General features: G+C 45.7%; 1 pseudogene; it reads right to left on the reverse strand.

Moving 5' to 3' along the window:
• Positions 1-6,021: 6,021 nt before the first annotated feature.
• On the reverse strand, positions 6,022-26,949 carry LOC112605365 (annotated as a pseudogene).
• Between the last annotated feature and the right edge of the window lie 299 nt (positions 26,950-27,248).

The raw sequence follows: 27,248 nt of genomic DNA on the forward strand, positions 1-27,248 counted from the left end.
TGGGTGACAGAGTAAGACTCCATCTCAAAAAAAAAAAAAAAAAAAAGATAAAAAATGGTCCACCTGTATAGGGCACTTACCATAAATGGAGCTTGCAGGACTGGAAGTTGCTCTGGGTGAGTCAGTGAGTGCTGTGTGGGTATGAAGGCCTAAGACATCACTGTGCGCTACTATAGACTTTATAAATACTATACACAGGGGCTACACTAAATACATTTAAAAATACTTTTCTTGAACTATAAATTAACCTTAGCTTACTGTAACTTTTTTACTTTATAAAATTTTTAACTTTTTTAACTTCTTGACTCTTTTGTAGTAACATTTAGCTTAAAACACAAACACATACAGCTGTACAAAAATGTTTTCTATCCTTATTCTATAAACTTTTTTCTATTTTTAAAACTTTTTCCTTTTAAGTTATTTTGCTAAAAGCTGGGACACAAACACATCCATTAACCTAGGCCCACACTGGGTCAGGGTCACCTGTATCACCTCCATATCTTGTCCCACTGAAAAGCCTTCAGGGGCACGCATGGAACTGTCATCTCCTATGACAGCAGTGCCTTCTGGAAAACCTCCTAATGGACTTCCCGAGGCTCTTTTACAGTTAACATTTTTTTTCATAAGTAGAAATACCCTCTAAAATAATGATAAATAGTGTAATATAGCCAATACATAAATCAGTAATAGTCATTTATCATCACCAAGTATTATATACTGTAAGTAAGTGTACGTGCTAGACTTTTATACAAATGGCCACACAGTGGGTTTGTTTACCCAGCACCCCTGCAAACGCATATTGTATTGGCATGTTATGATGGCTGTGATGTGACTAGCCTATAGGAACTTTCCATCTCCATTATCTTACGGGATCACTGTTGTATGTGCAGTCCACCATTGACCAAAACCTTGATATGTGGCACATGACTCCATCATCATCTGTAATTACCCAAATGTACACCCAGTAGCCCTCATCCCAACCTTGGCCTATTAGTTCATGTGAGATGGGAAATGATGCAGAATGGAAAGGTGACTGGCTAATGAGCCAGGTTCCAACTCCACTTTTAGGTGCTGGGTGACCCTGAATAACCACAGCGCATCTGAGCCTTGGTCTCCTATTTGTAAGATGGTTGAGTTTGTGGTTTTGGGAGTCAGACAGGCCTGATTAGCCCACTCAGTGAGTTGGGCAACTTCCCTAGTTCTCTGTCCTGGTTTCCTCACGTATGACATGGAAATCTTAAAACCATCTCAGAGGGTGGTCATCAAGATGAAATGAGATAGAGCTTGTAAGATTCACAGTTGTGTGCCAGGCACAGAACTCAGTGATTGTTGGGTGTTGATTGCCATTTGGTACTGCCTTTACTGCTATGACCACTGGCAACCAGGCACAGAATGTGGCTGTCATCTCCTGACATAACAAGTAAACCCTCACTATCTACATCATCCTTTACCTGAGTGGTTCTCTGAGTGTGGTCCCCAGACCAGCACTCTCAGCATCACCTGGAAACATGTCAGAAATACACATTTTCAGGCCCCATTCTGGACCTACCAACTCAGAAACTCTGGAGGTAGGTGGGGACCAGCCATCTTTAGCAAGTCACGTCCAGGTGATTCTTCATAGAATTCTGCATTAGCCCCAGCAGGTTGAGAACCACAGTGTTAGCCCCAATCTTCCTAACCCTAACTTCACATTAGAGCCACCTGATGCGCTTTACCAGCACGCTAATACCTGGCTCCACCTGAGGAGATTGGGATTTAGCTGGGCTGGAAAGGGACTCCCAGTAAAACAGAACCAGCAGGGTGTGAGTGTGAGTGTGAGTGTGTAAACTAGGACACACACACACAGAGACAGAGAGAAACAGACAGAGGTTTTGATCTAAAGAACTGGCTTATGCGATTGTGGGGCCTAGTAAATCCCGTATCTGCCAGGCAGACCAGCAAGCTGGAGACTCAGGGAAGAGCTGGCACTGCAGCTCGAGTTGGAGGCAGTCTGGAGACAGAATTTCCTGTTTCTTGGGAAACCTCAGTCTTTTTCCCAAGGCCTTCAACTGATTAGACGAGGCCCACCCACCCACATTATGGAGAGTCATCCGCCTTACTCAACGTCTACTGATTTTAATGTTAATCTCATCTAAAATATACCTTCACAGCAACATCTCAATGGTGGTGAACCAAGTGTCTGGGTGCTGTGGCCTGGCCAAGTTGACACACTAAAGGAACCACCTCGGCTGGGCAGCAGGGAAGCAAGGCCGTGGAGGCCTCCCTCCTGGCTCACATTCTTTCTGAACGAGGCCAACGAAACAAAGAGGCCGCCCCCTCCCAGGCCACATCTCACGCAGCCCCTGCTCCTCTCCTCACTGTCACTGCTGACAACCTGCGCAGCACCCTTGTTTGGGGGTTTTCACCCTGAAGGTGTCTTCCCAGCTTCTCCCTGGGAGCGCTCAGCCTTGTGTGACCCGCTACCCTCAGCTCTGCTTTGAGGGTACTGCAGGCACCCTCTCAGGTCATGTGTGGATGGATAGAAACAGACACAGGACTAACCTGCACATGGAAGAGGGGAACCGGAATGAAGAGCTCCAGCAGCAGCACAGATAGAACGCCCGCAGCGCGCCTGAGGTGGTGCGCGCTGCATGGTGCCGTAGGTGGCGTGCGCCCTGCGTGGTGCCGTAGGTGGCGTGCGCGCTGCGTGGTGCCGTAGGTGGGGCGCGCCCTGGCGTGGCGCCACTAATAGAGCGCCCACAGCAAAGCCACCGAGGCAGGCGCCTTAGACCTTCGCAGAACCTTCTTCACAAGCTCTTCTGTGTCTCCGTGCTCCTCAGCGTATTCTTGTGTACGTCAGGTTAGCCTCTTTCCTGGCTTCGGGATGAGGGCAGACAGGGGAATTTAGGCTGCTGTTATAGGAGTCACAGAGGCAGCCTGAAGGTGATGGAAAGTCTGGGAAACACTCCCTGAGGAAAGCTATGGGTGAAGCAGGTGCTGAAACGGGGTGGTCCTGCCCCACTGGGGCTGAGGCATCGCTTCTAGGACATCTGAGGTCATCGGGTGACGGTGACAAGATGGACAGGGATGGATTTCCACGCTGGCCTGGGTACTGCTCTCGCAGGTTGCCCTTGGAATGAGCACGGAGAAGGAGCAGTGTGCTTTGTTTTTCAGAATGTACACGGGTTTCGTTTAAAGGGCTGCTCTTTGATGAGATCATGTCCTGCTGACTTTAGGAAAGGAGACGGTCATGAGAGTAATCGTAGCTGATGGGGTTCAGGGTGTTTTTTTTTTCTTTCACGCTCTTATATGACATTAAAAAAAATCGTCAGCCCTTTGTTGGTTCTCCAGTTTGGAGGGAAGAGCAGTGAACGTTAGGGTCCTTACAATCCGAAAGCCGGGCAAACCACTGATCTAGGTTTTAGAACCTTCACCTGGAGTGATTTCACTGATTGCTGTTTTTAAAGAAGGATCTTGGGGTTTAATTCCTTTGCATCTTTTCTCAACCTTGAGCACTTGAGCTAGCCAACTCCTGAAGGCCAGGGTAAAGGGAAGGCCTGCCTTGCCATCATGGCACCATCACACACAACAATAGGAAGTGGCGAAGAACCCGCAGCCTGGCAGGTGCTGGGCAGAGACTGTGAATAAGGCACCATTACACACCACCCAGAGTTACCTCTGGGTAACTCACACGGCAAAGAAAAGCACACAGTGACCACTACCCTACTCTGTTTTTTTCTGCGATTTCGTCACAGGCTCTTTTTATACAATTTAGGAACAGAAATATCCAGGTTCCTGTCCTTGTGAGGAAGCCATTCATGTAGTTTGGCATCCTCAGCCTGATCATTAGGTTATCTCTGCTTCCCCCGTCCAATGCAATGATCAGGTCAGGATGGGCACGGACCCACGCTGGGCCAGTCAGATCACACCTTGGGGCTTCTGTTTTAAGGTTTGGGAATAGACACACTTTCTGTTTCATGGGGTGCAGTAGCCCTGAGGACTGTGTAAGCCTAGAGCCGCTAGTGGCCTCCTTTGCTACCCTGTGGCGTGAGCCTGCTGGGTAGTAAAGAAAATATAGACGAAAGAGCTGAGAGGTGGAGTGAGAGAGCTTTGGTATCTTTGTTTGAATCTCTACCTTCCATCATGCCTAAAGCTACCTGCACTCTGGGACTTCCCAGTATATTTCCTTAAAGCGGTTTGAGTCTAGTTTTGATCATTTGTACTCCAAAATATTCCTGAAAAACGCTCCCTACATTTTATGCTCTTTCTACCAAAACTCAGAAGCCCTTTGCATGAGTGTCATTGGAAATCCACTGACCCAAATGCCATAGGCTGAGCTTAAGCCATTATCCTTAACACATTCAATTCCATCTAAGAAATTCTTAGGGACCTGAAATCAATCAGGGACCAACTGTAGGACCAGCTTGGGGTCATCATGTCTGTGAAGAGAACAGCCCGACTTTATTAATTTGTTCTGATGAGGAACTTCCTACTGAACTAATTTGGACCTATATGAGCAATTTATTTAACTCCATGAGCTTCTGTTTCTACATCTGTAAGATGAGGGATAGAAGTAGCAGTATTGAAGGCTTGTTCAGTTTTGTTCAATTCAGTTCAGTCTCTTTCCAAACAGCCCAGGTCGACACAGCTCATCCAGTTCCACTCCCATGCGCGAGAGCCTCAAGTGACTTAAACTGTACTTAGACAGTCTCTTTCCTCACCTAATCATGGCTCAGGCTGGGCCAATCACACTCCCTTTCCAAGGAACTGGGCACTGTGTTGCGGGAGTTCTACTCTAGGGAAACCAGGATGTATCATTGAGAGGCCCAGTGAATGGAGCAAAGGAGTAGGGAAAAGCAGAGAGAGACGTGTAAGGACAGGGTCCCACACCTTTGAGACCCAGGAGATCTCCCACTTTGGGACCCAGGAGGTATCTTGACATATGTCCACTAAAGAGCCCTTTGGGCCTCTAGCTAGCTGGAGAGGTTTCTTTTTATTACTCCTAAAAAACAGCAGCCAATCCCTGAAGACAGTTCTTAGCTGAAAATCAGTTCCTGTTTCCATGTGGTCCTGTGGAAGCTCCAGTCCACCCCTCTGTGAAAAGGGCTATCAAAGTTGCTTCACCTCAGAGGATTAGAGCTCAGTTGGGGTAATAGATGTGGAAAGGGATCTTAGAAGACAATAATTTCCCATAGGAACAATTGGAATTTATTGGACCCACTTACTCTTCTTTTAAGGTTTTGTACCAACAGGCGAGCATCACACGCCTCTCCTCGTGATCTCTACACAGATATTACTTCTTGAGGTTACTCGCAAGGAGCCAGCCAGCTGGCCGGAGCCAGCTCAGGAGACTGAACTGGGTGTAGGATGACGGACGGTTCAAAGAGGCCCTTTTCTGATGCAGAATGTCCTTGCTACTAGCCTGAAATTCCATAATTACAGGTTGATTTCCTTATGACTTGAAAACACACTTGAATTAAAATGCAGACTAGGCAAAGTGTCCTTAGATTTGACACCAAAATCATGGCCCACAAAAGGAAAGATGATATATTAGCCTGCTTAGGCTGCCATAACAAAATACCATGGACTAGGTGGCTGAAACAACAGCAATGTATTTTCTCACAGTTCTATAGGCTGGAGGTCCAAGATGAAGGTCTGATAGGGTTCAGCTTCCGGTGAGGGCTCTCTTCCTAGCTGGTAGACAGCTGCTTTCTCACAGTGTCCTCGTGTGAGAGAGACACTCTCTTCTTCTTTTTTTTTTAAATTTATTCATTGATTTTTTTCTTAAATAAAATGAATTAACATCCATTATAAAAACTTTAAATCTACAGTAGGGTAAAAATAAACTATAAAACCTCCTTTTCAATCCCCTCATTTACTTCTACTCCACGGAATTAACGATTGTTAATATTTTCTTGTTTATCCTTTCAGAACTCCATTTATTGGTGAGAATGGTGTCATATAAATTGTCTTAGCCAGTTGTGATGGCTCATGCCTGGATTCACAGCATTTCTGGAGGCCAAGGTGGGAAGATCGCTTGAGGGCAGGAGTTCGAGGCCAGCCTTGGCAATACAGAGAGACCCCATCTCATATGTGTTTTCTTATGCTTTCTCTTGGATATATGTTTGATGTATTTCTTCTTCTTTTTACAAAACCATTGACTTATCTGTTTATGTGTCATGCCAAATTCAAATAAGAGTGATAGACTCTCTTGTATTGTGGGCACCTGTTTAACTTAAACTTTGCCCAGAGATTGTCCATGAAGGATTTGCTGACTAATCTTTTCTTGGGATACTGTTTCTCATTTCCTTTTTCCTTTTTTTTTTTCCCTGTTCATCTTCCAGCTCCTTTTCTTCTTCCTCTTCTTTTTCTCACTCTCTCTTTCTGCCTGCTTCTCCTCCTCCTTCTCTACATTTCTGCTTTCCCTTTTGTTCATCTTCACTGCAGTTTCCATTTGATTGTTCTAGATTTTGATCCCAAGGCATAGCTGGTTGTTTCTGTATAAAAAGATTTGAATTATCAGGGGCTTCTGAAGTATCAGGATCTCTCTCCACACTGAAAAAGTTTCTTCTCCCACTTCCTGGACACTGTCCTTTCCTGGACTTCCTCAAAGTCAATGGCTGGTCTTTCAAAGCTTTCTTTGTTGCTCCTCTTTCTCCTGTCTCTCTTCTTCTTGTAAGAGCACCAGCCCTATGGGATTAAAGTCCTACCCTTATGACCTCATTTAACCTTTATCACCTCCTCTCAGGCCAAAACAGAGTCACACTGAGTCTCATTGGGAGTTAGAAAATTCAACATAGGAATTTTTGAAGGACACAATTCAGTTCATAGCAGATTGATATATTCAGCCTTATCTAAATTTAAAACTTTTGCTCAGCAAAAGACCTGTAAGGAGGACGAAAAGACATGCTATAGACTGAGAGAAAAGATTTGCAACCTATATATCTAACAGAGAACTTGTATATTAAATATATGAATCTCACAAAACTCAACAGTAAAACAAATTCCAATTAAAATATGGGCAACAATTCTGAACAAAATTTTAGCCAATTGAATGTAACAATGTATAAATCCCATGACCACATGGCATTTATTCCACATATGTACAGCTAGCTCAATGCTTGATAGTGAATGTGATTCACCATATCAACAGGCCAAAGAAGAAAAATATGATCACATCCATTGACATTGAAAAACATTTGACAACTTCAACACCCATCAATGATTAAAGGCACTCAGTACATTAGGAATAAAGGGGAACTTGCTTGATCTCATAAAGAGCATCTGTATAAACCTAAAGCTAACATCATACTCAATGGTGAAAGATTGAATGCTGTCCTTCTAAGACGGGAACAAGATAAGGATGCCTGCTCTCACCACTCTTATTCAACAATGTGCTGGAAGTTTTAGTCATTGCATTAAGGGAAGAAAAAGAAATAAAAGTCATTTAGAGTAAAAAAGAAGATAGAAGTGTCTTTATTTGCAGACAATATGGTTGAAATCCCAAGGAATCTGCAAAACAAAACAAAACTTCATAGGACAAATAATTGAGCTCAGTAAGATCACAGGATACAAGATCAACACACAAACATCAATTGCATTTCTATATACTGACAATGAACAAGTGGAAACCAAAATTTAAAAATGCAGCACAATTAATAATTGCCCAAAGAAATGGAAATAGTTATCAAACAGATCAAACAAAACATACACGGTATCCTTATGCTGAAATTACAAAGTGCTGATGAAAGAAACCAAAGAAGACCTAAATATTTAGGGAGATGCCAGCTGTGGTGGCTCACACCTGTAATCCCTGAACTTTGGGAGGCTGAGGCAGGAGGATCGCTTGAGCTTAGGAGTTTGAGACCAGCCTGGGCAAGATAGACCTCGTCTTTACTAAAAATATATTTTTTAAAAATTAGCTAGCCATGGTGGCGTGTGCCTATAGTCCCAGTTACTCAGGAGGGTGAGGTGGCAGGATTGCTTGAGCCTGGGATGTCAAAGCTGCAGTGAGTCATGATCGTGCCACTGCACTCCAGCCTGGACAACAGATTGAGAGCCTGTCTCAGAAAAAGAGAAGAAATTGATAAATTGAAACTTACCAAACTTAAAAGCTTTTCTTGTAAAAGCTTATGTTAAGAGGACAAAAAGACAAGCTACAGATTGGGAAAAATTATTTGAAAATCACATGTTAGACAAAGGACTTGTATCTAGAATATGTAACAATTCTCTAAACTCAACAATCCAATTAGAAAATGGACAAAAGACATGTAACAGACATTTCACTGAAGAGGATGTCCAGATGGGAAACAAGCATGTGAAAAGATGTCAACATCATTAGCCATTAGAAAAATACCAATTAAAAGTACAAGATAGCATTACATACCTACCAGAATGGCTAAAATAAAATATAGTGATAACACCAAATGCTGCTGAGGATGCAGAAAAATCAGACCACTTATACACTGCTGGTGGAAATAAAAAATAGTACAGCCATTCTAAAAAATAGCTTGTCAGTTTTTTGGTTTTTGTTTTGGTTTTTTTTTTTTTTTTTTTTTTTTTTGAGACAGTGTGGCTCTGTCACCCAGGCTGGAGTGCAGTGGCACAATCTCGGCTCATTGCAAGCTCCGCCTCCCAGGTTCGCGCCATTCTCCTGACTCAGCCTCCTGAGTAGCTGGGACTACAGGCATGCGCCACCACGTCTGGCTAATTTTTTGTATTTTTAGTAAAGACGGGGTTTCACCATGTCAGCCAGGATGGTCTCGATCTCGTGACCTCGTGATCCGCCCGCCTTGGCCTCCCAAAGTGTTGGGATTACAGGCGTGAGCCACCGCGCCCGGCCTTGGTTTGGTTTTTTTGAGACAGGTTCTCACTCTGTCCACCAGACTGGAGTGCAGTGGCACCATCATGGCTCACTGCAGCCTCAACCTCCTGGGCTCAAGCAATCCTCCTGCCTCAGCCGCCCAAGTAGCTGGGACTACAGATGTGTGTTACCATGTCCAGCTAACTCTTGTATTTTGTTTGGGTAGGAACAGTATTTTGCCATGTTGCACAGGATGGTCTTGAACTCCTGGGCTCAAGCGATCTGCCTGTCTCGGGATCCCAAAGTGCTGGGATTACAGGCATGAGCCACTGTGCCTGGCTATCAGTTTCTTTTAAAACTAAAAATGAACTTATTTAGCAATTACATTCTTGGGCCTCTATCCCAGAGAAATTTTCATTTCAAAATCTTGTGTTTTTAACAAAAATTTATACACAGTGTTCATAGAAGCTTTATTTGTTATAGCCAGAAAAGCTGGAGACAACCAAAATGCCCTCTAATAATGTATTAAACTATACTACATCCATACCGTGAGACACCATTCAGCAATACAAGGGAGAAACTACTGATACCCGCGGCAAGTTGGATGGATCTCAGTGTAGTCATGCTGAGTGAAAAGAGCCAATCTCAAAAAGTTACCTATTGTATGATTCTGTGCATACAATATTTTTGAAATAGTAAAATTGCAGAGCTGGAGAACAGATTCGCAGCTGTCGGGGATTTGGCAAGATGAGAGGGGAGGAGAAGGCCATGGCTAAAACAGGATAGCATAAGGGATCCTTGTATTCTATATTCTGACTGTGGTGGTGGTCATACGAACTCACATTTCATAGAACTAAGTATACACACACACACATGCACAACTGCATGCATGTAAAGGTGGTGAAATTCTAAGGTCAATGTACTGCATCAATGCCAGTTTCCTAATTCTGCTATTTACTATAGTAATGCAAGACGTTACCACTGGGGAAACCGGGTGAAGGGTGTATTGCTTCCTTTTTTCTCTCTCTCTCTTTTCTTTTTTTGAGATAGAGTCTTGCTCTCTCACCCAGGCTGGAGTGCAGTGGTGCGATCTCGGCTCACTGCAACCTTCCCCTCCCGGGTTCAAGTGATTCTCCTGCCTCAGCCTCCTGAGTAGCTGGGATTACAGGTGTGCACCACCACATCCGGCTAATTTTTGTGATTTTAGTAGAGATGGGGTTTCACCATGTTGGCTAGGGTGGTCTCCAGCTCCCGACCTTGTGATCCACCCTCCTTGGCCTCCCAAAGTGCTGGGATTACAGGCGTGAGCCACGGTGCCCGGCCATGTTGCTTCTTATCACTGCATGTGGATCTACAATCCTCTCAAAAATAAAAAGTTTTTTTTAATGTGGTTTCCCCTAGAAAAAAAAATTCCATATAAGTGTACAGGTTCCTTTCCACATCCATTATCCCAACTGCTTCCATTCCTGGGAGTTCAAGCAGTCTTGTTCGCCCATTTTGCAAGAGAAAACTAGGACCAAAATGGTCAGTATGGCCAAGGAAAGATCATATTCTTGGTCCTGTGACTGGCTCTGTTCAATAGCTGTAGATAGAGCATTATTATCCCTATTTTACCTATGAGAAAACTGAGTCTCAGAAATAGGACGTGTCCAAATTTATATACTTAGAGTATGAAACAGAGCTCTTTTGATTGTAAACTATAGAAACTAAACCCAAGCTGGATTAAGGCAAAAAGGTGGCATTGGCTCAGGTAATGGAAAGTCTATGAGTTTCAGGCACAGCTTGACCCAAGTACTAAAACCATGTAATTGGGATTCCACCTCTCAATTTTAGCCCTGCTTTCTTTCGCATTGATTTTATTCCTAGGCAGCCTTTTCCCAAACGATGGGAAAGATATTTTACATTCCACCAACTTAGCAAACCATGAAAAGAGTCCCTCTTCCAATACCTCCAGAAAGGTCCTAAATTGATTCTGACTTTTCTGGCTTGTTACATACCCAGGAATACGTACAGTTGTTAATTGGCCTGGTCCAGGTCACATGCCCACCCTCGACCTGAATTATCTGAACCGAGAGTAGGGAGGATTGGTTCTACAAGGGAGGCTGAGCACACAGAAAACACACCTGTGTGGGCTCCCACGAGAACCCACAGGTAAATCGGAGGGCTTCCTACAAAGGGCCTGGATAGAGAGCAGCTGTGAACAGTAGCTTAGCTTTCCTTTGATGTTGGCCACCTGTCCTGCCAACCACTCCTTCAATGCTCACCTCTTACCACTTTGGCAGGAGCCAAGGGGCCCCCTCTAAGTTGCACAGCAATCTGAGCATGGAACAAGGGGCTGGAATTCGAAGTTGCTCTAAGAAACAGCCAGTATTTCTTTCTCGAAGACACCATAGACCCGTCTGCTTTGCAGAGTAATGAGAAGACACATGTGTTAATAAAGGCGAACATTTGCAACTTGCCTACTAGAGACAGCTGAGGGTAAACACCAAATGGGATGCTCCCTTATTATTATCTACGCCTTGCCAGGCCACTTAAGAGGATGCCAAGAGCCCACAGTATTTCATCTCCAGCTCCGACTTCATCAGAGCCAAGTCCTCATCGCCCTATAGTCTTGCCAGCCGAGTGGGCAGTGCCAGCCCCTGCCATGGGAGGGGATGTCCAGTGCATGGTGCCCCTGTTCCAAGGGGCGCCCTCCGGAGCTGCTGTCCCTGCAGAGCTAGTGAGGGTAGCTCTGTTTCTGCTGAGGGCCTACTGGGGACCACATACCCTTTCCTGGGTGTGCTTTTGTCTGTTCCCAGAAGCACCACTCATCCATCGTCCTCACTTTAATCTCCTCCTTCAGTTGACATATTTAAAATTAATGCGGAATTTTTTCTCATCCAACTCTCTGGTTAGGGCAGTGAGCCTATTTCTCCCCCTCAAATGAATCTTCTAGGTAAAATAATGGAAAAATATGTTTTTCTCTCCTACCCTGGCCCTACTTTTAATGTCTTTGGCAGCCCCGAACAGAGCCACTATATAAAAAATCAGACACTTTATTGCTCAGTAATTAGCCCAAGCTAGCCCAGGCAGACAGTTTGCGGGTGGAGAGAAGAAGAGATGGATGAGGAAGAGGTGCCCAGGGATGTGGTAGGTGCTTGTGTGTAATGAGCTTTTGAACAATTTCCTGTGCTGGATTTCTGTGGGCAAAAGGTGTCCCTGAGTAGGCTATGCCAAGTTACTTCCCGAAGATGTGAGCGTTAAAAAACATTTTTTCCTCAATCTCATGGTGTTATGGTCTGAATGTTTGTGCCCTCCCTGCCAAACTCTTGGTTGAAATCCTCACCCCCAAGGTGATGGTGTTTGGAGGTGGGGCTTTGGGAGGCAATTAGGTCATGAGGATGGAGCCCTCATGAATAGGATTAGTGCCCTTAGCAAAGAGACTGCAGAGCGCATTCTTGGTCTCTTTGCATTGTGTTAAGGCACAAAGAAGCTGTGGCTGGATGTTTTGGCTCACACCTGTAATCCCAGCACTTTGAGAAGCCAAGATGGGCGGATCACCTGAGGTCGGGAGTTCAAGATCAGCCTGGCCAACATGTTGAAACCTCGTCTCTACTGAAAATACAAAAATTAGCTGGGCATGGTGGCATGTGCCTGTAATCCCAGCTACTCCGGAGGCTGTGGCAGGAGAATCGCTTGAACCCAGGAGGCAGAGGTTGCAGTGAGCTGAGCTGGTGCCACTGCACTCCAGCCTGGGCGACAGAGCAAGACTCCCTCGCAAAGTGAAAAAAAAAAAAAAAAAAAGAGGGGCTGGGCACAGTGGCTCATGCCTGTAATGCTAGCACTTTGGGAGGCCGAGGCAGGTGGATCACCTGAGGCCGGGAGTTTGAGACCAGCCTGACCAACATGGTGTAACCCTGTCTCTACTAAAAATACAAAGTTAACCAGGCGAGGTGGCACATGCCTGTAATCCCAGCTACTGAGGAGGCTGAGGCAGGAGAATTGCTTGAACCTGGGAGGCGAGGATTGCAGTGAGCTGAGATCACGCTTTTGCACCCTAGCCAGGGCAACAAGAACGAAATTCCCTCTCAAAAAAAAAAAGAGAGAGAGAGAAGCTGTCAGTCTGCAAACCAGCACATAGCAGGTGTTCAGAAAGATGTGTTGAACTGAGCTGATGCAGGGTGAATACAGACACAGCTCACGCATGAAGCCAGGTGAGCCTTGGCCCAGGCATGCCCTCTGGGAGAGGTGGGGGATAAATGAGAGGATACTGCCCCCCTGTTCCTATCAAGTAAGGCTTCCTGGAGCAGATGCAGCTTGACTCCATTTGGGAGCACTCTGGACACTTCTGTACTTCTGCTGGACCACCACAGGAGACCAAGCAGGCTTACCTGTCCTCTGTCCTCCCTCCCACCTTCTTTTGTGCTAAGTCGTCCAATCGTCAAGGCCTGATGTTCTGTTGGTGACCACTCTGTCTCTGCTGGTTAAAAAGCCGGTTCTCAAAAGGACTGTCCAGTGTGGCTGACCTTCACTCAGCAGGGTCTGTGACTCCCAGGTATGAAGCCACTGGCAGAGCATCCAGGGGCCAAGGGCTGATGCGTTTCTCCTCATCCACCTCACTCTGACCCCAGATGCCAGTTAGCCCAGGAGAGGTTCCTGAACACAACCCCGATGGAAGCAAACATAAGTTCTCAATGCCTAAGGGATGGATGTGGCAAATCTGGCCTCAGAACCTAAACCAAGCAGGCAAGTAACAGCAGCAATTCTGAGGCTGGGAAGACCGGCTTGGGAAAGTTGCAAGCACTGAAGCATTTTCAATTCTTAAAATGCAGCAGCGCCCCATTGCCCCACCCTGAGCAGAGGAAAAGGCAATCAATTCTTCTGTGGCAAAAACGAAATAAAGTGCTCAGCTGATTAAAACTGCTGTTGCAGGAAGAAGCCAGCCCTCTGAGATGGTTTTGCCAGAAAAACACAGGATGCCCAGTTAAATTTGGATTGTAGATAAACTAGAAAACAATCTTTAGTATAAGTATGTCCCCTGAAATACTGGGGACATACTTATACTAAAAATTATTGCTTACTTAGCTGAAATTCAAATATAACTGGGCCTCCTCTACTTTGCCTGGCAACCCTGCTGTGATAGGTAGAGGCTGCTGCTGAATCTCTGCTGTGTGTTCTGTTCACAGGTGGTGGGCAGTACGGAGGAGGATGAAGAGGCGTGGTCCACCACAACAGGTTACCCAGAGAGGCTGCAGAGAGTTTAAAAGGAAGGAGAGGGATCACCAGACCATGAAGTAGGTACAAAGGCATTCCTGTCCAAAATAGTGAACACTTGGGAACAGCATAAATGTTTCACATCAGGAAAATGGTTTGAAATGATGGTATATTTATATGATGGAATATCAGGCAGACACTAGATAGTATGTTTGGGAGGAAACTTCAAAAACTTTGAAAAAAAAATGCCCATCTTGTCTGTCTCTGAAGAGCCCTGAGCTCCCTGGACCCACACAGTTGGGCAATGAGGGCTTTTATCCTGTAGCTACTCCTGAAGATGAGTCCAGGCCTTTAAAGTTGGCTCTGCAGGTTCACATCTCAGTTCTGTGGCTTCCTAGCTGTGCCGTCTTCGAAAAGTTATCTTTCTGTGCCTCAATCGTCGCATCCCTAAATGGGGCCAATATGGGCCAACCTCATAGGGTTCCTGTGAGGATCAGGATGTGATAAACACTCAGGACAATGCCCGGGACATGGTAATAGCTTGGTGCAATAGCATCAGCTCAGTGTGCGTTAGCTGTGATTTCTCCCATTTCCCACAAGGAGGCTAAAGGACAAAACCGTGGAGAAAGTACAGGCATACCTGGAAGATACTGAGGATTCAGGTCCAGACCACTGCAATCAAGTGAGTCAGACAAGTTTCTGTTTCCCAGTTATGTTAAACGCATGAAAGTTATGTTTACACTATACTGTGGTTTATTAAGTATGCGATAGCATTATGTCTAGAAAACCAGTCTAAATACCTTAACTTTAAAAGATACCTTATTGCTAAAAATTGCTAGTGATCAAGTGAGCCTTCAGCCAGTCATAATCTTTTTGCTTGTGGACAGTCTTCCCTCAATGTTGATGGCTGCTGATTGATCAGGGTGGTGGTTGATTAATCTGTGGGTCACTGTGGCAATTTCTTAACATAAGACAACAATGAACTTTACTGTATCCATTGGCTCTTCCTGTTGCGAAAAATTTCTCTGTAGCATGTGATGCTGTTTGAGAGCATTTTATCCACAGAATAACTTTTTTTCCCCCCAAAATTGGGCTCAATACTCTCAAACTCTGCTGCTGCCTTAGTAATTAAGTTTAGGAATATTCTGAATACTTTGTTGAATTTCAACAATGTTCACAGCATCTTCACCAGGAGTAGATTCTATCTCAAGAAACCACTTTCTTTGTTCAATAAGAAACTACTCTTCATTCATTCAAGTTTTATCAAGAAGTTGCAGCAATTCAGTCACATCTTCAGACTCCACTTCTAATTCTAGTTCTCTGGTGTTTTCTTGCTATTTCTACCACATCTGCAGTTATTTCCTCCACTGAAGTCTTGAACCCCTCAAAGTCATCTATTGTTTCGAACTCCTATTAATGTTGTGGGGTTTGTTTGTTTGTTTGTTTGTTTTTGAGATAACAAGGCCTCCCTCTGTTGCCCAGGCTGGTCTCAAACTCCTGGGCTCAAGCAGCCCTCTCACCTCAGTCTCACAAAGTGTTAGGATCCACCATGCCTGGCCAGTGTTGATATTTTCACCTTCTCTCATGAACCACAAATGTTCTTAATGGTATCCAGAGTGATGAATGTTTTCCAAATTTTCAGTTTACTTTGCCTAGATCCATCAGAGGAATCATTATTTATGGCAACTACAGCCTTATGAAATGAATTTCTTAAATAAGATTTCGAAGTTGAAACGACTCCTTGATCTTATGAGTTGCAAAATGGATGCCGTGTTAGCAGGCATGAAAACAACATTAATCTCCTTTGACGTCTCCATTGGAGCTCTTGGGTAACCAAGTCTATTGTCAATAAGCCATAATGTTGTGAAAAGAATCTCTTTTTCTGAGCAGTAAGTCTTAAGAGTGGACTCAAAAAATTCAGTAAACCATGCTGTAAACAGATGTGCTGTCAGCCAGGCTTTGTTATTCCACTTATAAAACATTGAGTAGAGTTCACATAATTCTTTTCTTTTTTTTTTCTTTTTCTTTTAATTTTTTACAGCAGAAAGTAAAGGCTAAGAGTTAACATCATTCTTAAGGCCCCTAGCATTTTGGGAATGGTAAATGTGCATTGACTTCAACTTAAAGTCACCAGCTGCATTAGCTTCTAACAAGAGAGTCATCCCATCCTTTGAAGCTTTGAAGCCAGGCATTGACTTCTCTCTAGCTCTGAAAGACGTAGACAGTGTCTTACTCCAACAGAAGGCCATTTCGTCTACATTGAAAATCTGTTGTTGAGTGTAACCACCTTCATCAATATCTCAGTTTGATCTTCTGGATAACTTGCTACAGCTTCTACATCAGCACTTGCTGCTTCTTCTGTACTTTTCTGTTAGAAAGAAAGCTTCTTTCCTTAAACCTCATGAACTGATCTCTGCTAGCTTTCACCTTTTCTCCTGCAGCTTCCTCATCTCTCTCAGCCTTCACAGAACTGAAGAGAATTAGGGCCTTGCCCTGGATTAGGTTTCAGCTTAAGGGAATGTTGTGACTGGTTTGATCCTTTATCCAGACCATTCATGCTTTCTCCATATCAGCAATAAGGCTAATAATAAGGTTTCACTTTTTTTTTTAATCTTCATGTGTTCCTTGGAGTAGTACCTTTCATTTTCTTCAAGAACTTTTCTTTTGCACTCAAAACTGACTGGTGCAAGAGTCATAGCTTTCAGCCTGTCTTGGCTTTCAATATGCCTTCCTCATTAAACTTAATAATTCCTAGCTTTTAATTTAAAGTAAGAGACGTGTGACCCTTTCTTTCACTCATTCAGAGGCCATTGTAGGGTTATTAACTGGCCTAATTTCAATATCATTGTGTCTCAGGGAATAGGGAGGGCCAAGAAGAGGGAGAGAGATGGGAGAACAGCCAGCTAGTGGAGATTTTTCTTTTCTCTCTCTACTACCTTAAGACAAATTCTTGTTAGGTTACCTTTCCAGCCCTAATCTACCAGGTTGGGAGCTGTGCAGGGCTGGGCTTTAAGGAGGCAGAATAGAGAGCTTTTCAATGCAGTGTGGTAGAAGGTCACTGGCTATGTCTTCTGGCCCCAAACACCACACATCACCCACCTCTCCGACACCTGCCAGTTTCAGCACCTGAAAGGTGATAATTTCCAATTTATTTCACAGGCTCTTGAAAGATGGGTCATTTGTAGAACCTCAAGTGGCCCAATGGGGGCTAATTGGCAGCTGGGTTGTGCATGGTACTTAGGTAAGCGTAGGGGAGCAGAAGTACCCAGAGGTTCATACAATAGGTGTGTTAGTCTTAGGTTTTAAGAAACTGAGCTGTACTGTGGTTGCTTGAGTAAGCTGTGTTTATTATAAGGGCAGCTCTGGAGTAAAGGATGGAATATAGATGACATGCACAAGCTTCAAAGGGACCCCAGAAGTATTTTTACAGTCAGGCCTCATGGGAATAGGAAAGTGATCCAGGAAGGGTAGTCTTAGGGTGATCATCACCTCAGCAGCAGGAGCCCTCTGATGCCCTTAGCCCTTACCTTTACTCAGCTCTTAAGGGTCTTTCTTCCATTGCCTGTATTGAAGCAGGAAATTTTCCCTGACCCCTTCGTGGGTAGGAACCAGAGTGCAGGCACTGGAGCTAGCCAGCTGCTTTGGTGCCACTGAACTCCACTCTCTCGAACCCATTGTACTCAACCCTCATGGAGGGAGCATGCAGGTGAGTGGGTGTGGGAGCCGGGGTGAGTCTTTTGGGTGCCAGCAGAAGCAAAACTCCATGTAGGCCTTGCAGCAGCATCTAGCAGGGAATATCCATGACCCCCAAAGACCCAGAAGGAGTGTTACAGTCAGCGCTCTTTCAGCTTTGCTGTCTATGGACAATTTAAGTGTTAACAACTCAGTGAGCCCTCTGCCTTTTCACATGAGGTGGCTGCTTTCTGCCAGTGAGGGCAGAGGGTCAGTGTGACAATCTTTTGCCTCCGCACCTATGGTACCCGAGCTTTTGTTCACTGTCCAGGAAAAATCAGATTGTACAAATGAATTAAAGGTTGGTGAATGCAAAAGATTTTATTGCCGATGAAAGTGGCTCTCAGCAGGAAGGGGAGCTGGAAGGGGGATGGAGTGGGAAGGTGATCTTCCCCTGGAGTCCAGCCATCCCCAGCCAGACTCCTGTCTGAAGCAATGCCATCAAGCCATCCCTCTGAAGTCAAACTGCTTCTCCCTGACGTCCAACTGTAATCTCCGACATCCTGCACTTCTCCTCTTCTCCTCTCTGCCAGTGCAGCCTAGGGTTTTTATGGGCAGAAGATAGGAGACAGGGCAGGCCATGGGTGGTTTTGGAAAGTGCAACATTTGAGCAGGAAAACAAGAATGCATGTTCTCACTTTGGGCTGTGGTTCCAGGCTTGGGGGTGGGACCCTCACTGGGGACCCACCCTCTTCTGCCCAGAATTTCCCTTCCTCCTGTCCCTATCACTATGACTGCTTGCAACCTACTCTTTCTCTTTCCTCTACCTCCTGGCCTCTGCTAGTTACAGCCTCTGCCTATTCACAGATTCTCCAGCTCATGGCTTCTGAGTATTACTTCTCTCTGATGGAGGTTGAGTTTATTTTCCCATGACCAAGCACTCAATTGCCCCTCTCTGTTTCATATTTATACTGCCCAAGGAATGAGTCTGCAGAATAGGCACTGACCCTGCTGTCTATCCACTGTCCAATCAGCTGTGGCCATGTGGTCACATGATCATGGTTCTAACATGGCAGCTCACGGTGGGAGGAACTCATGGGAAGAGGACTATGGGAGAGGCAGGCACCCCAAGGCTTGTCCTGCCCACATCAGAGAGATGAAAAAGAGGGGGTATGACTGTGCCAATAACAAATTTTCTCTATTTTATAGATTGGCTGCTGGGGGAGGGTCTGGTAAAATAAAATGAGACACTGAGTTCTGTCATGGAACTTTATTTTCAATAATTAGGCTTTATTTTAAAGAATCCTTAGAGTTCAACCCACAAACGCCAGAGAGCCAAGGGGCACTGTTTGAAAAAAAATAACACTAGGTCAAATCTGACCCTCTAACCTTGTAGCCAGGCCACTTTTTTCATTTTTCACAAGTCAGACACGTCTTTGGGAACAGTGGTAAGAACACAAGGAAGTGATCCCAAGTCCCCTAGACGCTTCAGCATCATCTGGCCAGTGAGGGCAGTATTTTTTGCCCTAACTCTCTAGGCACTCCTAAGTTAAAGATGTACAGGACGTATCATGTAGCTGGCTCATCTCTGAGGTAGTCTTCCAGCTGCCTTGATCTTGTCTTGGGCATGTCTGCTGGGTTCTATAACTTAATATGGTAAGTCATTTTAACAGGTAAACAGTGGAGTTTTTTGGTTTGGGGGTTGGGGGATTGGAAGAGAAGGAGAATGAATGTACCAAAGACATCTAAAGAGAAAGAATCCAAAAGAGAAAAGGGAATATTTATCCACTTAACATTTACATTAAAAAAAAATGTAGTTTTCTTTGAAACACTTAGCTTAACTATCAGAACAGAAATGTGCTCATGAGGTAATTCACATGAAAGAGGCAATGACTGATGGCTTAAGGATAATATATACTCACGTAGTAGGAGTAAGTGTCACACACTGTTCCAAGTGCTTTATCTGTATCAAGTCATTGGTCTCCACAATCTTATGAGGGAGGTACAATTTTGATTCCATTTTACATATAAGAAAACTGAGGCCCAGAACCATTAATTCACTTGCCCAAGGTCTTGCAGGTAGCAAGTGGCAGAGGTGGTGGCATTTGAATCCTGACAGTCTAACTCTCAGAGTTTAGGCTCTGAATTACAATGTTCTCAAAGGAAATTTAAAACTATATGGAATTGAATGAAAATGGTAACACAACATATTAAATTGGATGGGATGCAGCCAGTATTTCTCCAGCATGCATTATGTCTGAGTGGTTTTAAGTCCATTACCTCTATGAGGCAGGGTCACCTGAGCACACCCATGCTCAGAGAGGTCAAGTACTGACACAAGGTCACACAGGTAGGAGATGGAAGAACCAAGATAAGAACAGAGGTCTAGTTCCAAAATCTGCCATCTACTCATTAGTTCTCCCTGTGCACAAGTGATACCTTTCAAGGTACATTTGCACTTTGATGGAAGATAATCCATCAACCCAAGAAATAATCATTGATGGTGGAAAATCTAGAAATAATTTAGCTTGTGGAAGTGTGTCTTCCAAGCATCCCTGAAATTATAGCTCACAATTCGCTGTTTCCTAAGTCAGCTCTGCTAGAAGATGACAGAATCTGAGCTCTGCTTGGGCAGTTTTCTTTCTGCCTCTTCCCTCAGGCATCCCCTGTGGGAGGAAGGAGGAGCTCAAGGTCAGGAGAGCATTGTTCCCTGGGAGGTAAGTGCAGCACTCAGCCGCATTGACTCCAGCTGGCATCCTTCAGTGCGGGAGGCCTCATCATCTATCCCTGCAGGGCTTTGTTCCCTGCAGGCCTCTGAATGTGAGATCCACCCTCTTTGGATTTCTGGGGCAATTTTTGCTTTACTTTTTCACCTGACCCTTTGGTTTAAAAACACAATAAGGAGTGGGAATTATTAGCATTGGAGTTAAAGAATGCTGGCTTTTAGGACCTGTTTTTTTCTGGTCAAGCTGAGAGAGGAAATCAAAGCTTCCATTCTTCTCCCTGGAAACAGAACTTACAGAAGTGTGCCTTATTACATCATTGTTGATAAAAAGCAAGTGAGAAATACTTGAGAATGTGAAAAATCACAGAGTAACTGTGTGTGCATTCTACAGGGTAAAATCAATGGATGACATCCTTCCTGAGACTTAAGATGGTCCGGTCCAAGTTAAGAAGAGGGGGTTAGATGGAGATGCCAGGAATTGATGAAACTCTGTGTGCAAAGCACAGCACAGTTAGTGCCAAGAGGAGGAGGTGGTCCTCTCACCTCCGAGGACTTCAGAAGGCTGGTTGGCCTAGGGAATGCCAAATACTCAGTAGTGCCTCTGTTTCCTAATTGGCCAAAATGTGAAAAAGTAAATGGGCTCAAATAAATATTAATGAAGTGTTGACTATGTACTACATTGCAAAACAGCCTTTGCGGTTAGGAAATTGACTTTGCAAAAATTATGGCAGTAAGAAATCTGACATAGGTCGCCTCATCTTGCTTCTGCTCTCCAAGCTGTCCTTGGTCATTCCTGGGCATAGGACAAGCTAACTTTCGGAGGAATTTAGTTTATAGTTTACATTTAAAGCAAAGGTGATAATAGCCCTTCCCCAAACTAAACCACCTTTGTAAACTAATGAAAGGCCACAAGGTTAGGATTATGAGAGGGGCCTGAATTCCGACAAGACAGGCATAGTTTCTATAATCCCTTACTGCTCAGGGATCATGTGGCCAGAGGTCACAAGATTTGTGACTTTTCCAATTGCTTCTATAAATAACATCGCTCTTGTAGAACTTAAGGTTGGTTTTTGAGATATCTTTCAGACTGACCCCAACAGGACTCATGACTCATGGCTCAACAGGTCTTGTGGCCCCCACGCAGAGGCAGACTCAGTGCACGAGGACCATTTTCCACACCCTTGTGATTTCATCCCCAACCAATCAGCAGCAGCCATTCCCTAGCCCCCGTCCACAAAATTATCCAAAAAACCTTAATAGCCAAGCCTTTGAAGAGACTGATTTGAGCGATAACTCCTGTTCTCCCACGTGGGTCAGCCTCATGCCGGTTAAACTCTTTCCCTATTGCAATGCCACGACCTCAGTGAACTGATTGTGTCTGCACCGTGGGCAGGAAGAACCAGTCAGGTGACTGCAGTTAGACAAACGAGAAGTTAATCTGTGGGTCTTTCACTGACCAACAATGACTTCATCTCTTTGAGCCTCAGTTTCCTCATTTATAAAATGGTGCTCATAGCAACTGTACCTGAATGTAACAAGCCCAGGGCCTGAACTCTGATACCCACCAAGGAAACACAAATAGGCAAGTCAGAAATCTTTTATAACAAAGCAAGGAGGGGAATGCACCAGCCATCCCTAGCAGGGCTTTCTAAAACTCTCCTCAAAGTTGTATTCCACAGGATACCGGCTCTCTCTCCACTCCCCACCAGCCCCTGCCACACTCTCAAATATTTTCTTCTTCCTGAGCTCTCCATGCCCTTTGTTCTATAGATCAACGTGACTTGTAGCTCAATGTGTTCTGTAGATTAATATTCAGATGTCTCTGGTACTGCACCCCACGCTCTGCAGCACATCAGTAGGGTGCGGTTGAGTTGAGGGTTACACAGAATAATAACTTTTTTTTTTTTGATACACAATCATGCCATAGGTTGACATGATGATTAAAGAAACCACAGATGCAAAAAGCCACTAACAATAAACCTAAAATGTGGGGCAGGCTCAGTAAAAGTTCATTTCCTTCCTCCTCCCGCAGACACGAAGATCAAACGTATCTGAGAGGTTTTGGAAATTGAGCACACAGTAGGGCCCTATTCTGATGAAAGCGCTGATCCGATGCTGAGATAAGAAGTAGCAAAGTGATGGTCTAACCCCACTTGGGGGTGCGATCAGCTATCCTTCCATGGGCCAACTCCCAGGGTGGGATGGGGTCTCCCCTTCTGAAGGGATGGAGGAGAGAAGGGGAGCAGGGGTGGTCTAAGGCTAAACCTGTGAAAGGAATGGTGATCTCAGAGCGGGTGGGGTTAAGACACTGATCTGTGGGCTAAAAAAAAAAAAAAAAGATACCTCAGGAGAGTCGGTTAGCAGGAACCTATCCTCACTTGTAGCTGGAAAACAGTCTGGTTGGGGCTATTTGGTCTCTTCGAAGTCAACTAAAAACACACAAGAGACCAGGCACAGTGGTTCATGCCTGTAATCCCAGCACTTTGGGAGGCCGTGGCAGGAGTATGTCTTGAGCCCAGGAGTTCAAGACCAGCCTAGGCAACGTAGTAAGAGCTTGTCTCTCCACTCCCCGCCGGCAAAAAAAAAAAAAAAAAAAAAAAAAAAAGCTGGGTGTGGTGGTACATGCCTGTGGTTCCAGCTGCTCAGGAGGCTGAGGATGCAGTGAGTCATGATCACGTCACTGCACTCCAGCCTGGGTGGCAAAGCCAGACCCTCTCTCAAAAATAAACAAAATAAAAAATAATAAAAATATATATTTTTATTGAATGAAAATGATAACACATGCGTGTGTGTGTGTGTATATATATATATATATAAAATGACTCCTTCCTTTTTTTCCTAATATTTTCCCTAATTACACAACAGAACAAACCAAGAAGAAACAAGGTCAAACTTTCTAGAAGGCCTGGATCCTTTCTCCATGAGGAAAATAAAATCATGCAGCCCCTTAGGGTTTCAGTCAGTGATCCTGTTATAGGCTGAATGTTGTCCCCCAACAAATTCACCTGGTGAAGTCCTAAGCCCCAGTACCCACCGATTGTGACTGTATGTGGAGACTGGGTCCTGAAAGAGGTGGTTAAGGTAAAATGAGGTCACAAGGGTGGGTCCTAATCCAGTATGACTGATCTCCCTATGAGAACATGAAGATGGCCGTCTGCGAGCCAAGGAGAGGGGCCTCAGAAGAAACCAGTCCTGCTGACACCTTGATGTTGAACTTCCAGCCTCCAGAATTGTGGGAGAAATAAATGTTGTTTAAACTGCCCTGCCTGGCACCCTGTCATGGCAGCCCTAGCAAACTAGTCCAGCTGCACTTCTCTGCGTGGAGACCTCTGGTCCCAGGGCAGATGTTCCAGCTCCTCCTCTTCCCTCCTGTGCCCTGCTATTCCCCTACCAGTTGGCTCCTCCTGCCTGCTGGCTCTGCAGTGGCACCAATACCGAGGCAGGGGTCAGCAAGGGTGTGCTCTGGGTACGCCTGGCCCCAGAGACCTGAAGCTGGCCCAGGAGGGTCAGGAATGGGCACAGCGGTGGGGAGAGGACAAAGCTGGAGTCAGTGCAGCCTTGTACCTACCACACGAGCACTGTGGGCAGGCGGCCGGCAGGGGTAGTCTCGCTGTATTTGAATGAGACCTGCTGTGTTTGCCGAGCCAGGAGACAGGCCCTGACTTCCCTGAGCTTCCAGGAAGTTGAAGCGTGGAAAGAGGTCATTTTCCTTGACCCAGCTTGGGGAGCCGAGGTCTGCATATGCCTCCCCACTCCGGAGGAGGCAGAAGCCCTTGGAAGACTCAGCTCCCTCAGTCAGGAAGAGAACCTGGTGCCTCGCAGAGGTGAGCACAGGTGTGGGAATAAGCAAGTTGAATCTGACTTAGAGGCCTAATACTTACTTGCCATCCTTATTCAACCCCCCCAACCTCCATCCCCCAGGGTGGCACAAGAACCAGGCAGCTTTTAAAGTGGCAGAAAATAGGGGTGAGGCCACAGCCCTTCAGGTCCTGGAGTTGCCTCTGAGGAGCTCATTATCTCCATGCACGGGGTCCTTTACAGGCGGGGAGACTGCTGCTTCCAGGCCACAGTCTCCAGGGACTGCTGCTTCCAGGCCACAGGGACCCTCAGATGATGCTGGCAGCCACAAGGGCTGGGGTCATGCCCCTGGAGGACACACAGTGTTTCTCCTCTGAGGATCTATCCTCATGAGAGCCTCTAACCTATTCTTTTCCAGAACTAGGTGCTCGCTCGCTCTCGTGCTCGCTCTCTCCTTTGAGAAGCTTAGGGTTCCAGAAAAACAAAAGCCAGGGGGCCAGGGTAAAGTCAAGCAAACTGCTTGCTGAAAAATTGGGTATGAGAAATTGGAGCTGAAATGCAATCATTCTGCCACACCTGCTACACACAGCTTTGCTTCCCGGCCCTAGTCATGGGCTGAGGAAGACTCAGGGTCCAGCTCAATCTCAGCAGCCTTGTAGCTGACCTCAAGGCCACCAAATTGCATCTCCCTGAATGCAGGGACCGTGTCTTGCTTATCACCATAGCTACCATTTATCGAGAGCGTTCTCTCTCAATGTGTGAAGTGGTTTCATATCAGTTATCACTAACCCTCACCACACTGAAGTCAGATGTTATTATCATCTTTTAACAGGAATGGAAATTAGGGTTCAAGAAGGTGACTTGCCTAGGACTTCATAGCCCATAGCTGCCGGAGGTGGGATTTGAACTCGTCTGCGAGGTTCGACATCACCCCAGCCCAGTGCCTGCTCCTGACAGAGACTCAGCAAGTGCAGCTCTGCATGTTCCCCCCATCACGGAGGCCTGCTTGGGGCAAAAATCTTGCTGAAGAAAGGTGGCTGATAGTTTGGAGAGAAGAGACACTTATTCATGCAATTCCCAAGAATCCCATCTCCGGCTTAGAAGGACACCTTTTCTGATTTCCCATTCAAAGGGACTGACATACGCCCAGGGGCTGAGGCAGCAGCTGTTTTCCCTGTGCACAGACTGGAGAGCGGTGTGTGAGTGAAGTCTGCGGCCACTTCTCTCCTCCCCCGAGCCTTCTGGGGTTTGGGTTTATGACTCCAGAGGCGGAGAAGCCTGTTCCCTTTCTGTGCAGATCCCGTCATGGACAGAGTCTGTTTTAGAAGAGCATTTTTAGATGGCAGTGAACGTTCCAGACCCCAAAGCATTCTCTTTGCAGCACCGTCTAGCTTGGGTGGGGATCGGGTGGGTTTGTGAACACGTGTGTGCGTGCGAGTGTGAGTGTGTGCACGTGTGTGTCAGCCTCTCTGTCTGGCTCTGCTGCTAGCCACCTCTGTGATATCCTGACTATGTAGCCGGGGCATCATCCAGCCGTAGGAATCTTCAGCAAACCTGCAGTTCAGACGAACGCCCTTGTTTTGGCCCTGAGAAGAAAGTCTGTTGAGTCTGAGGGCTTCAGAGTCATTCTCTCAAGGCATTCGTTCAGCTTTGTTTCCCCTGCTGCTACCCTCTCTGAAGTCGTTATTACTCATTAGGTATATTGCACATAGAGGAAAAGTAGGTCAAGGATTAAAAAAAAAAAAAAAAAGAAAAAAATCATCTCTGGGAGAAGCACAAGTATTGTGTAAAGCTATTTTGAACTTGCGTGAGATTTTTCAAGGGGAAAATGTTTTGTGCAGGGATGGCTGCTGTCACAGCCGACTTACCAATGAATGCCCATGTCTGGGCCTTTCATACCCTAACCACGTGCCCTTAGAATTCCATTTTGAAATGATCATTCTGCCCAGTGGGGTGAGCGGCCTCTCAATCCAGGTTCTATACAATATAGGCCACCTCGAGGATCCTCCGTGGAACGGAACAAGAGAATCCTGAGAAATCTCTGTAAAGGAACAGAAAGAATGAGAGAGAAAAATGTGAGTCTGACCACCGGGCGCCTGGGACCTATGTGCCACCCAGGTTTGGAGCAAGGCTGCGGGGCAGATGATGTCCAGGAGAGCCTCAGAAAGTCCGGGCTCTATCTAGAAAAAAACCACGTTCCAGCTCACTCTGCTCTGAACTGCATCTGCTCTGTGCTGAAAGCTTTGTTGCTGCCGTGAATATATTTAGGGGGAATAAAATGTGCAGTATCAAAGCGACTGGCTTGGAATGGGCTGGATGCATCTTAGGCTCCGCAGGGGGAAAAGGCCTCTAGCTAACAGTTGACAGAAGGGGGAAGGCAGTGAGGACTGGGCCCACCCACGGGAGTCTGGGCATGAGGCGGGTCCTGGTTCCCAGGCTGCCCTGTGGGAATATGCTCCATGGGCTGGGGCTGCTGTGCTGGCTGCTTTTGCCCCCAGGGGGTCACCACGCTGGGCTTCTCCATGCTGGGCTATCATGATAATGCCCAGGGTTTACGGGTTTACGGGCATTATCTCGCGCAGTATTGTTTTGCTCCCTTTCACAAAGAAAGGAAGGAAAAGAGAGGCAGGAGGAGAGAGAGGAAGCCAGACAAGCGTTCAGCTCTGCTGGTCGTTCCTTGCCTGGGTTAGGCTTCCCTGGAAAGTAGCCCACATTGTCTCGTACCTTCTTCATCTGACAGCCAGGTGCTCCTACTGGGAGCATACCTGTAGTAGGCCATCGCTGTGCCAGTTGACTGAGAAAGCAGTGTCCCTGCTTTTCTGGAAACTTCCATACAACACAATTCCCGATGGAAAGCATTTAACAATTATGGGTGGGGCTGTGATCAAAAAGTAAACTCTAGAAAACGTTAACAGCTAAGCTGGGCGTGGTGGCTCACACCTGTAATCCCAGCACTTTAGGAGGCCAAGGCATGCAGATCACCTGAGGTCAGGAGTTCGACACCAACCTGGCCAACATGGCAAAACCCCTGTCTCTACTAAAAATACAAATTTTTATTAGCCGGTAGTGGTGGCACGC

The sequence above is a fragment of the Theropithecus gelada genome, chromosome 13 (genome assembly GCF_003255815.1).
Source record: "Theropithecus gelada isolate Dixy chromosome 13, Tgel_1.0, whole genome shotgun sequence".
Lineage (NCBI taxonomy): Eukaryota > Metazoa > Chordata > Mammalia > Primates > Cercopithecidae > Theropithecus > Theropithecus gelada.